Consider the following 13,446-nt stretch of genomic DNA (forward strand, 5'->3'; position numbering starts at 1 on the left):
GATGCGAATTTTTCAATTTCTCTTGCTCCCACCAGCAATTCCATTTAGGGACCACACAGGATGTTGCAGTCCTGATGGGAACTTCATTTGTCATCACTGGAAGTTTCTTTCTCTTAGGGCTTTGTAAAGTTACAAGTGAATTCATTGAAAATAACCTGGTATATTTAAAATAGTTATAATTATATGAAATGTATAAGCCAATATGTTTAAACAAAAATACGTATTTTAGGGACTATAAATATGGTGTTATAGGGTCCAACTGTTAAACTTTCATTGTTCCCCTAGTAACCTTTCTATTCCCCAGGAATAGGGAAAATTGTAGCTAGTTGATTATTTTTAAGAAAATTGTTTCTTTTCGTGTTCCGTCAAAATTTCTCTTCTGGTCTAGGATTAGCCTATCATTTTCTGTGTAGCATGATGTTTGAGTTTTGCTGTTGTTTATTAGGAGTAGACATTTTGTTTTGAAGAGAATAGTTTCACATGGGAACATGTTCATACTCCAAGTAAGAAAATATTATTTATATTATCTAGTTCTATTTTTAATTTCCCAGAAGTTATACAGATCCTCTCTCTCAAATATAGTTAACAATATCTGCTACAGAATTGTGCTGTGTTTTATAGCACCAGGAAGGTATTATTTTGTCCCCCTGTTCACCTTCCTTTCCTTGTAATGATGATGAAAATCAGGGGGAAAGTACATTTTAAAAGAAGTCTGAGCCAAAAATGAATCATCCATTGGGCAAAAACTATAGCTGTCTTCTTACTTAGTGTGTTGTACCAGTAAACACACTTCTTGGCTACAGAACACCAGAGTTTTAATATTGAAACATTTTATGTCATAAATTATACAGCTACACATTCAAAACTCCCTAGTTCGAAAATATTTGTGTTTTTTTTCCCCAAAGATGACAGATTAGAAGTTTTTAGGATGCCTAAGACATTTGGAAATAGCAAGATAGTGCATAAAGATCAACTCTGTGAGCTTTAATTCAAGAAGGGAAATGAGACTCCACCAGATTCATGAAGGACATCCCAAATTCTGGGGAGGAGAATGTGGGCAAACAGCCCCTGTGAAGGCATCTGGCTGATAAAGTGAGTGAAGTCTTATTATGTGAGAGAGTCAGAGAGCCTTCCTCATGATTCACCTTTCCACTGGGGATCTGAGCAACCCAGGACGAAGAACACTGCGTTCCTCCTAAGCCATGAAGCTAACTTGGGAGGAGGCTTGGAGACCATGAGACGGAAAGACACCAGGAAGAGCTGCAGGCATTTTCTCTAACCCAGGACGAAGAGCAGGATGGCATTTTTAATCCAGGCACATATGTAGCCAGGCGCAAATCCAGGCACAAAGCCATTCTTTGGTGAGCCAGCTGTGTGCCCAAACCAGCATTGTAATCTCAGGCCACAGGTGGAGCACTTGCTCTGGAGTCGGGTAGGAGCCTCTGCAACCAGAATTGTGGAAAGTGCCTGAGCACTAGGAACTAGAACTGTGCTGTGTCCGATCACAGGCCTGGGATGGAAGGAGAGCTGCTACAGCTCCGGTTTCTCCTAGATTATAAGACATGCAGCCAGGGCCAGCTTGATAACCAGTAACCAGTCTGGGTGTGCCCTTGCTGGGTGCCCCATTTGCTCCCCAGATATCCTTGTGAAGCAGAACCCTCTCCACTCATCTCCCAAGCAGAATTTCAGGCATTTGGAGTGCCACCTTGCCTAGATCAGCAGCCTGAGACACCCACTATTTCTGTGCATAGATTATGGTGCATTGCAACCCTCTCTGCTCCACACTCAGGCAGATTTCTAGGCCTTCAGAGCACCTGCTTGCCTGGACCTGCAGCCTGAGCTCCTATCCTTCCTGGGCATAGGCCATGCTGAAGCAGGGCCCTCCCTGTTCCACATCCACACAGAACTACAGACATTCAGAGTGCTCCCTTGCCTGAATCAGCAGCCTGAGATGCCCACCATTTCTGTGCACAGATCATGGTGCAGAGGGGCCCTCTCTGTTCCACATCCAGGCACATCTCCAGGCATTTGGAGTATTCACTCACATGAACTAGCAGCCTGAGTCACCCTACCCTTCCTGTGCAGAGATCCTGGTACAGAGGGTCCCTCTCAACTTTAAAGCCAGGCAAATCTCCAGGCACTTGGAGCACCTGCTCAACTGGCTCTGCAGCCTGAACCACCTCACCCTCCCCATGTGGAGACTGTGGTGCACTGAAGCTTTATCCACTTCACACTTAGCCAGATCTCCAGCCAGGCAGAGCACCCACTCACTCAGATCAGCAGCCTGAATCACCCAAATTTTCCTATACAGAGACCGTGGTGAAGTGGGGCCCTTTCTACTCCATGCCCAAGCAGACCTCCAGACATTAGAAGTTTAGGCTGCACCCACTCCCACTCACTGTCCCCGTGCAGAGAACTTGAGGTAGAGTTGGGGGAGACAGAGAAGAAAAGAGAGAGAGAGAAAAAAAAAAAAACAGAGAGGAGAGAGAGAGAGAGAGAGACTATACTACAGAACCTTGAGCATAAACAGCATTTATATGAATGTGGTTACCTTCTCCTTCCTTTCCGCTTATTGAAGAATGTGGCTTTAGCCTTAACTTGTGTTTCTGAGTATAGACCAATGTGTGCTTTAAACCTGAGGTGTCTGAAACTAATTACACCATCCAGGATCTTCAGTGTGCTGCTTGAGTTGAAATACAGCTGCTAGGAAAAGGAAAAACTCGCGTATTATCTTTTCTGGGCAAGTTATAGAGCAGTACGTTGCTAAGTGCCACCTGAGTAAAAGGATTTATTGACATGGAAACTACAATGATTCACTCACATTTTATTATAAGTTCAGCATGTTTTTATAGTTTCCTTATACTTTCAGATAAAAAAATATCTTTTTGAAGTTACTGTAAAACACATGGAAGAACATTGAGTTTGCAGGTGATCTGTAATAACAACAAAAACAAACAAACAAACAAAAACAAACAATAACACCACTTTTAGCATATATAAAAGATAAAATGCAAAAGTATTTCATAAAATTTTGTGGAGAAGGACATTCACTAGAAGACACATGCATTTGGCTCTAAAAATTCACAACATGAGACAAAGGACAAAGCCAGGGAGTCTATTTAATGCTTCCTGTCTCTATAGAAACTGCATGATTGATACCCACCCCTTTTCTATTTCTGTGGTTACAGAACACAGAAGACGCTTAGAAAGCGAAAGGATAAAGAGATACACCTCTTAAGTGTCCATGGTGGTGAGTGGAGTCTGATGATGATAAGAAAAATGGATGCTCACTACTTCTTGACAATTTCTTAGAGTTATGGAAAAAATGTTTAAGCCAGGGCTTGAGCTCAGAAGACAAAGATGCTTTGTTCGCAGGTGAGGACACCATTAAGCTAAACCGAATTCATAAAATCAATTTACTCAGACTCCACATGAGTCATTTTACATGCATACCTTATTAGGTTTTGACAATTGAAGCAGAATAAAAAGTTTTAAAAGTTTAATAAAAAATAACTAATGTGTTCTTTTTTATATTTATACACTGGTGTCTCATTTTTTTCATTACATTGGTACATAGAAGAAAATAACATAATGTTTGGTACTTGGAGCAAATAAGATGGAATCAAATACACACATAGAGACTACTTTAGATGTTCAGTTGTTCTTTGTTTCTAGCTTCTCCAGGTAAATTTGTTCTTGACTTTTTTTCTCTCCAAAACACCAAAAGTTTAGATGGTAAAAAGAGAAGAGAAGAAAAGGAGTCAGGCAATTTCAATACTTTAGTAGTGAGAGAACGAAATTATTCACAGTCATATAGGTTCTTAGCGTTTCTTCCCCATTGATATACGCCAAACATAATACTGACAAAGAAATGAAGGACAAAGACATTTTGTGCCATCTCCTGAATTGTTTCCTACAATTTCTTTAAAGTTAAAAATTACTTAACATTGCAGGGGAAAATGAATCAGGAAGTCACATGATGAATTAAATAGTATAGAGTACACTTACTGACGTACTCTGCTACTGAAAGTACCAGCGCAATTGGAAGTGAGCAGTCACCTAAGGTCTATGTGCTCTATTCTGTGTAGTTGATAGAAATCTCATGAAAATAATACGGTTGGATTATTCTTCTTTAAACAGAAGTGCTTTATTCTGTATGCGTGTATGTTTGTGTGCGTGTGTGTGTGTGTGTGTGTGTGTGTGATTTTTTCATGTGAACCTTCTTTGTGAAGGATTATTGATTTATGACTATTTATAACACCTTTGCCTTAACATTTCCTCCATGAATTAACTCCTAGTTTTGAAGGAATAAAAACAATTCTTGTGGAAGATTTGTCATCTTGCCTTCTTTTCCACTTATGCATATTTCAGTGGAACAGTTTTCCTGGGAGGAGATAGTGAGATTTCACACTCTCAGATCTGAGGAAATGAGGTAGCTGTGGCCATGATAATAGGACCAGGTGTAGAAGGTAAATAAAGTGCTTTTTAAAGTTGATGTTATGGGGAATGACAAAGCCCTCTTGAAACGCGAAAATGTCTAATCGGTGTCTGCAGAAAGTTTAACTCAATAAAACATTTTTAGAGTCAGGATATGATCATTTTTATCAGTCATTGATGAAAAACATAATATTGAAAATAAGTCCAGTTAAGAAAGCAAGAACAAATATACCAGCCTTTTTCTTCCTTATATGGGACACTAATACAAGAAAATTAATCAAATCATATTAATATCTTCTTGCTCAATGCAAATTCTTTCTTATTCTTATTTTTTGCAGTTTTAGAGTTGAATGAGATAAGATTGTACCTGTGCAATATTTGCTTCATTATTTGAAGACAAAGCCAGTCAATTTTTACAGAAAATAAATTATCGGTAAAACTAGCCATTTGATATGTCTTCAATTCAGACAAAAAGTATGTTAGTAGTTTCTCCAGAAATAGTTTCATATATGTCTATGCCTGCATTTAAACTTTTGTGATAGTTTTAAAACCCTTTAGATATTTTAAAGAATAATTAAAAGTGTGCATTCATAGTATGTATATCATTAATGAGGAAATTTTAAATTGGTTAATTCATACAATCAATGTTGCTAACATAATCATCCACATGTTTTGTATTACACCAAAATTACAAATTTATTTATAATCTTAAAATCCGAAAAACGAGCAAGAAGAATGATACCTGAATTTTTACATGTGAATTCCAGGACTTCTTCAAAAAGGTAGTCCAATAAAAGCATTAGGTTTTGCCTTCCTATTCCAATATTTTTATCTAGATTTTATTTAGAAATTAATCATGAATCAATATGATTGTTGATATGATATTTGTGGTGTGCATGTCATTGCTTATTCAACAAATAACTTATCATTATGGCCATTTAGCCCATTATTTGTCTTTATGGTTGGCTTTCTATAAGGCATAAAAAAAGTTCATGTGTTGTGAAATAAAAAATTCAGTGTTCAAGTAATGGTTTTACTCTTCATTAGATTATAAAAATATTTGTTTCCTCTAAACCACTTATCAATTTGTTAATTTTCAAAATTGTTACACACGTTGCCAAACTAAGGATAGTATGGGATGATGAAATGGAAAAGAGTGGACTTGAGTGGGGCAGTCCTGCTGTTTGAATCTGGCTTTTCCTATTCCTTACTGAGATATTTTGGACTCATTAGTTATGTTACCAATTTTTGATTTGCTCATCAAACTAGAAGAAACAACATCTATTTAGAAAGATTTTGTGGTAATGAGAAACAACATCTATAAAAACATAACCAATAATCCAGAGTATGATACATGTTCAATAACTGTTAGTCCAAATATCATATACTTTTAATTTAATTAGATAAAGTTTTCCATGAATTTCCTCTCCATATTGTAAAGGAGAGGAAAGGAAAGAAACCTAATATATATTGACCATTTACTGCACTCCAGCCACTGTGCTAAAGTTAGAACTTTGATTTCTAATTCAGGGGCACTTGGGATAATTTGGACACTCAGGTTAAATAAAACACTACAGTGTTTCTGCTGAACCTCCTCGCCAGTATAACTAATTTCATGGTGTTAACAAATAGGCCATATATCCAATGTCTTTCTCTAGACATAAAATTTCCAGAACTTCAGTTGCTACCACAACAAAAATGAACACAACTGTATTTTTCTGGATGTGTCAGTCCCTTCCTGTTAACTGGACCAAGGCTATCACTTCATGGCCATTCGAAGACTGGGGAGAGTGGAGGGTAGGACACAACTCTCTTTATCTCCCCAGCCTCCACAAAATTTATTCTCTAAGATTCTCTGTGTTCAAATATTTCTCTTTTTAATAATAATCTCTCTATATATACTATAATACAGATTATTTCATAATCGATATATAACAATTAGATATGTATATGTGTATCTCCAATATATAGAATTATAAAGTATCTATTATACATATTATATATTATATAATTATGTGTTAAATAACAATTAATATGTTATATAATTATATGTTATATATTATATATTTTATATGTTTTATATATAACATATATATAACACATATCAAGTTTATACTACATATTATTATATAATACATAACATATTAATATATGATTGTATATAAATTACATATTATATTACATATAATATATAGTATATTATAATAATCATAAATTAATACATATATTTTATATAATTATATAATTACAATTATAAATTATGTATTATAATTTATAATATATATGTACTATATATAATTACATATATGTATACATATATCATAAAGATATATATATATCTCCCCCCAACCCTAGGTATTTTTATGTGTGTTATCACCTTTAATAATTTTTGATACCTCAGACTGCCTCCTAAATTGCACTTTTAAGAAAGAAAAGAAAATATTATTATTAGCCACAAGGCCAGTTCTGTACAATTAATCTACCAGATCTTACAAGGCTGGAAGAACTGAAGAGTTTGAGTTGAGGATAATCTTCTAAAATGAGAAAATAGGATGTAACTGTTTCTGGTGGCTATTACATGTAATTGAGATCAAGTTTTGTTTACCAGTGCTAATAAATAAGAAGTAATAAGTATGGAATGAATAATCTTAGGCTATAACCCACAAAAAGCTAATAACGAAGAGTCATTCTTTGGATTTAAAGCACTCAATTTTTGTGGGTATGTTAATGTACCTCACTTTCATCCAATATTCTGTAAGACCACATTGCTATTTTATTACTTCTCTGATAAATTATCTTCTACCTGACATTAAAACCTGTTCTTTTCTGGGTTCATACAGATTACTAATTAAGAAAAGGTACTGACTGGATGTATAGAAATTTCTTCTCTATTTTAATCAATGTTGAAGATAGTTTATCAGAGAAGTAATAAAATAGCAATGTGGCCTTATGAAAGTCATGAATTCAGATTATTACCACTTTTTGATCTTAGTAGATAAATATTTTTGTTGTATCATTTAAAAATATATAGCTTTTCCTGAACTCACCATGGGTGCATCTCTCGGAATTTTCCTTAAGCAGTTTGTATGCGTTGTGTCACTTAATCCTTACACATTGCCAGATTTAGCAAATAAAAGTAGTGGATGCCTAGTAACATTTGATTTTCAGATGAACAGCTTTTTAATTAATTTACTTATTTATTTTTGACACTGGGTCTCACTCTGTCATCTAGGCTGGAATACAGTGGCACAATCATGGCTCACTGCAGCCTCGACCTCCTAAACTCAAGTGGTTCCTCATCCTCAGCGTCATGCATAGCTGGGATTACAGGGGTGGCTAAGTTTTGTGTTTTTCATAGAGACAGGATTTCCCCATGTTGCCCCAGGTTCGTCTTGTACTTCTGGGTTCAAACGATCCACCTACCTTGGCCTCCCAAAGTTCTGGGATTACTGGAGTGAGCCACCATGTACAGCAACATTTTTTTTTTTTTTTAAATTACAGGTATGTACCATGCCATGCAACCCTAAAACTACTTCAATGGTCAGCTACTGTTACTGATGATCCCCATTTTAAAGAAAAGAAATTGAGGTACACAGAGATTGTCACTTGCTCAATGTTACATGGATATTTAGAATGCATTAAAATCCAACTAGTTTTATAGTCTGGTTTCCTGGTTCATACTCTCAACCATTTCACCACTTTCTCTCTCAATATCTACTCCTATGAGTTCAAAGACTGCCTGATATTATCACCGTGGTTCCTCTCAAATCCAACCCTCCATGACCTAATTCTATTTATTAAGGTAAAAAGTGGCTTATTCTTTAAAAGCTTATTCTACCTCATTGCTCCAAAATGAATGCCATTATTTTGGCAGCATCAGTAAAATATCACTAATATAAATAAGATCTACATTTCTCTTGAGAAACTTTCCAGAGGTCAATGTGCCATAACTAGACAATCACTGTACCAGAAGAATTGATTTCTGTAATGTATTCAGTGAGCCTTGTAGCATCTCTCCAAAGTTTACCTGCTAATTACTACCTATTTACTTATAAAAATGCTAATCGAATATATGTGGATTTAAAAACACAGGGAAATTCCTCTTCAATTACCACAATGGTTCATTATCTTCACTGTAGAAAGGATGCAGTCCATGACAGGCAGAGTAGTCTGTGGAATTGAAAATTAAAAGGAAAAAGGAACTCCCTGCTATGTAAAAAGTAGTTTTATTCAGTAGAGTGCTGGGTAAGGGTGATAAAATGTGTTCCACATTGTCAGGGTACAGTAAAAGATTTTTATTTATCTTGTCTAGGATCACTTTAGACAGCTCCAAGTGACATCTTTCACATCATTAATTCATTGATATGGGTCCAAGATCCACTTTTTATCCGTAATGGAGGCAGGATAGAGGGTGATGCAGACTCTTCACTTGGAGTGGTCAATTGGGGAACTGACCAAGGTCTGAGGTCCAGAAATGTTAGCTGCTGATAGTGGAGACAATTGTCCCATGCTAAAGACAAAACAAGAAAAAATTATAAATATTCTGGTCACAGGCTATATAAGATGTTCAAGAGAAATCCGCAGATGCAGACTGGACAGTCTGTGGGTCTAAGTGACTGCCAATTATCTCTGAGATACTTGTGTTAGATGGTACTTTCTATGCCAGTGGCAAGAGCCAAGGACTTGACAGCTCTGTTCACTGCCCTAGAAAACTGTCTACTCTTGCTGCCTTGGATGAGAAAGAAGACCTCACAACAGGGTACAACGAAGCTTAGAGGACAAGAAACCATATTTAGTAATGAAATCATTGTTCTCATCTGATTTGCTATTTTACACCTTCACTATTCTACTGGAGTGGTTTTTATATTTTTCTCTTTCCTACAGTAATATTTCAATCATATACATATGAGACACATTGTATAGGATCCCAAATAATAAATGTTGTTTTGATAAAATACACTGCTGGTCATGCACAACACCTAGATAACTATAATCTCTTTTTCTCCTACATTAGAAAGCATGTCTGAGTGCCTGAGTGAGAAACACTTAAAGTAATAGTCTTATACAATTACTAATTTATTTTTTAAAGGAAAATATTTGCTAACTCATTGTTAGCATAAAAACATTGCAATGTGATGACACAAACATCATAATACCTAGAATAAGAGCCCCTGTGTATAGAAGTAGGGAGCTACCCATAATATTATGATACCTCTCTGCTTAAAATCCTTCAGATACTCCCTGTAAAGTCACCGCAGTTCATTAGACATACAATGCCCTTTATAATGTGGCCACAACTTATCTTTCCAGTCCTTCTTCTTTCACTTTCTCCTATGCTTCCCTGACAGAAGAAGAAGAAAAGAAGAAGAAGAAGAAGAAGAAGAAGAAGAAGAAGCAGAAGAAGAAGAAGACTTAATTTACACAATCATGTCTGGAATTACATCATGTAATTTAATTTTTAGGGCCTTTGCTTGTATTTTCCTATCTGCTTGAATTACCCTTTCACTATATTCTATGCATACTCATCTTTCAAAACTTAACCCGAATGTTACTTTCTTCATGATATTTGCATGCTTCAAAATAATTTTTTTCAGTGCTCAAATAAAACTTCTTAGAGTTCTGCTTGAATAATAGCATTGTTTATTGATAAATCTTTGATATTACATAATGAAATCTGTTGTGATGGGATTAAAATGTAGTTCTCATTATACCTCCAACATGATGTATGTGATTTGGAAGTTGTTTAATGAATGTTTGTTAAAATAGTAACTAAATGGCAAACAATTATATACTAATCTCAGACTATCACCAATAAATACCACTTATAAGCAAGGAAATTCTACAATACTTATTATTTCACCGTTAATAGGGACTAAAAATTATTTTGAGGATCAACAAATTAGTTAATTATGTGATTGGGGTGAAATATGGAAATAGTATAGTTTAAAGAAAAAAGCATGGTCTCTGAACTAGACAATTAGATTTTCATATGAACTTCTCCAGTTTTGTTTGTGAAGTCAATGAGTAATTATTTAACATCTTTGAGGTTCATTTTTGTTGTCTTAAGGAGGGGGAGGAGAAATAGTGGTGAACTCAGTTGCTGGTACATAGTAGGTGATCATTAAATATGAATTCACTTTCCCTTTCCTGAGTTCTTGTGAGCTAAATGCATAAACAGAATGACCCATGATGATGGAACATACCAGGTTAAAGTTGTCTAGAAATAGGGAAGTAAAAGGAAAATACAGAATATGTAGAAATTAAGTTATTTGATTATGAGGATAATAAGATAAAATATGCCAAAACATATTTAAACCATTTTAAATGCTTACTTTTGTATTCTAATGTTGCCTTTTCCTAAATCCAATTTTATAATATTCTAGTTTCAGGTGCAAAATAGAATATTAAAATTCTCTTGGCATGTTTGCAATGTTTCTTTTATTATCACACCCAGTATAATTCTCTATTTCAGTGATTCCATGTAGAAGCCAGCCTCTTTATAGTTTCTTCTTTTGGAAACTATGTCAGCCTCTCTGAATCTCTCTGACTATCACATTCATCTTGAGCTTTCTGGTATGTTATGTAAAACAATACTAGCACCTTCTGTTTGATGTAGATAAAAATGACAGGATGAAAAGCTGACTATGAGACAAACTCCTGGCTCATTTGCAAAATAATAAAACACTTTCAGCTGCCTCATAGATAAACATTTTGAAACAAAGCATAGCTTGGGTCCATTATATATATATATTTTTCTTTAGTATTTAGAGGTCTGAACAGAACCCATGATAAAAGTGACATTTTTGGTAGTTAATCCACTACGTACTTCATTGACTTCTACTTGATTGGAAAAGAATATCTAGACAGGAAAACTTTCTTTTCATTAAGAGACTAGGAACTTGGGTTAAATATTAAGAAATAATTTATGATTCTGGCTGGTCATGGTGGCTTACACCTGTAATCCCAGCAGTTTTGGAGGCTGAGGTGGACAGATCACTTGAGGTCAGGAGTTCAAGACCAGAATGGCCAACCCAATCTCTCCTAAAAATACAAAAAATAGCCAGGTATGGTGGAGGGTGCCTGTAATACCAGCTACTCGGGAGGTTGAGGCAGGAGAATAGCTTAAACCTGGGAGGCAGTGAGCCTCCCACGTTGCAGTGAGCCGAGATTGCACCATTGCACTCCAGCCTGGGCGACAGAGCAAGACTGTCTAAAAAAGTAGAAAGAAATAATTTATGATTCTGAAGGATTAAAAGATAAAACGATCTCAGGTTTAGGAAAATAGGTATATCTTAACTTATGGGAATTAGGAAACCCAGTAGCTGTTCTCTTGAGGATAACCAGAAAGGCTGTTCCACATTTACCTGTACTTACCTTACATGGCTAAAACCTTGAATTTTCTAGAAGTTCCTAGAATATGGTTCTCTATAAACAAAGAATGTCAATAACATTATAATATCAAATATCTTTGGAAGTTTATTTTTAGCATGCTGTACATTTATATTACAGGAGAGGACTCTAAGGAGCATTTGTAGAGGGATATCATAAAACTTACTGTGCTGCCTAACATTTATTGAAACTTCAGTTACAGAACGAGAAGGCATACACATATTTTCCCCTAATTGTAACTGCTATGTACAACCAAAAACGCTGGAAATAGGGGAGAGGGAAACAAAGGAACTCCAAAGGGTGATAGGCAGAATGCAAACTGATTTGGGATCCAAGCATTGCAGAAAATGATCACCTGGGTCTGAGGTTTTCCAACACTCAAACTAGGAGCAGAAGGCATTCCAGGTAGGCCCATTTCTCTCTCTCAGACAAAATGGCAACTGTACATAAAACACCATGTTAGCCCTGGCAGATTTAGCAAGGGAAATTGATTGGGAGCTCCACTAACAATAAGTAGTCAGAGTGAATACTCTCTTTCCTTGCTAGTCTTGTGAATTCCCTACTGGGAATAGAGATGCTAGAGAAGCTGATGAGATCACAGGGGAGGAGAGAGAAACCTGCAGGAAGATGTAATGAATTATTATAGTTTTATGTTGCCTCAGGATCCATTTTGAGTATAGGTTTAGTTTTCTTATACCAAAAGTAGGGTTTAGTCACCCTTGACGGTTTCTAGGTCTCTGCTTTCTCCCAGTTCCTCAATATTGACAATCCAGATATCTACCTTATACAACCACATCCTGGTGATCAGTTTCCAATGAGACAGCTAGATCAAACCACTTGTCTCACTCACCTCCATATCACGTGTGGAATGTGCAGATGTGCCTCAGGGATCACTTCTCAGTCACGGTGTGTCTCCAAGGATCTCATACCTACTTGCCCAAAACCCAATTAAAATTCCCTCAGGAAAGTATGCTTGGGTAACACTTGGAGCCCCGATAAAGGCTTCATCCCACAGACCCCTCTCTCTTTAACTTGCTCCCCACCTGCTTGCTGAGAGTGCATATCCCAGAAATCAGCCCCTCTTCCTGCTGGACCTGCAAGGTATGCCACCCAACTTCTCTCTGGGAACTGTCAGTAATAAACCTGCTTCTGTTATTTAATGTGTTGTGTTGTGTTGCTTCCTTTGTGTTTTATCTGACCAACACACCTGAACCTAAATTCTTTCCAAGTTAGGGCTCTGTAAGAGAGTGATTATATGGGTAGATATAAACTGGACACAGGTCAGGCAAAAGCCATGAAAGGGTCTTCCAGAATAAAGAAGTTTTATTTGAGAGGGACACCTAGTCACAGGTTGACACTTACGTATTAAACTGTTCTCCAGGATAAAGAGGTATCCCTTGAAGGGCACACTCTAAACATACACAACAGCCTCCCCTGAAGCCCTGTCGGGGTTATACTTTATACCCACTCTCAGGAGAGAAACCTCAAAATCAAATTAGAAATAAAAAATACAGCAGAGGCCGGTTGCGGTTGCTCACGCCTGTAATCCCGGCACTTTGGGAGGCCGAGGCAGGCGGATCATGAGGTCAAGAGATCGAGATTATCCTGGCTAACATGGTG

The 13,446-nt window shown here is 36.4% G+C and overlaps 1 long non-coding RNA gene across 8 annotated transcripts in view; it reads right to left on the reverse strand.

Annotated features, from left to right (window-relative positions):
• Positions 1–7,936: 7,936 nt before the first annotated feature.
• The window catches only part of LOC103885291, a 69,084-nt gene continuing 63,574 nt past the window's right edge, over positions 7,937–13,446 (reverse strand). For 5 of the 8 annotated variants that reach the window (XR_001903606.3, XR_001903596.3, XR_001903598.3 and 2 more), the window contains 3 exons: positions 12,677–12,755; positions 11,812–11,862; positions 7,937–8,947 (listed from right to left, as the gene is read on the reverse strand). This is a non-coding gene — a long non-coding RNA (uncharacterized LOC103885291). The remainder of the gene's footprint in view (positions 8,948–11,811; positions 11,863–12,676; positions 12,756–13,446) is intronic. The other 3 variants (XR_001903605.3, XR_001903608.3, XR_648313.4) reach the window with 3 other exon arrangements.

This window comes from Papio anubis, chromosome 5 (genome assembly GCF_008728515.1).
Source record: "Papio anubis isolate 15944 chromosome 5, Panubis1.0, whole genome shotgun sequence".
NCBI classification, from domain to species: Eukaryota; Metazoa; Chordata; class Mammalia; order Primates; family Cercopithecidae; genus Papio; species Papio anubis.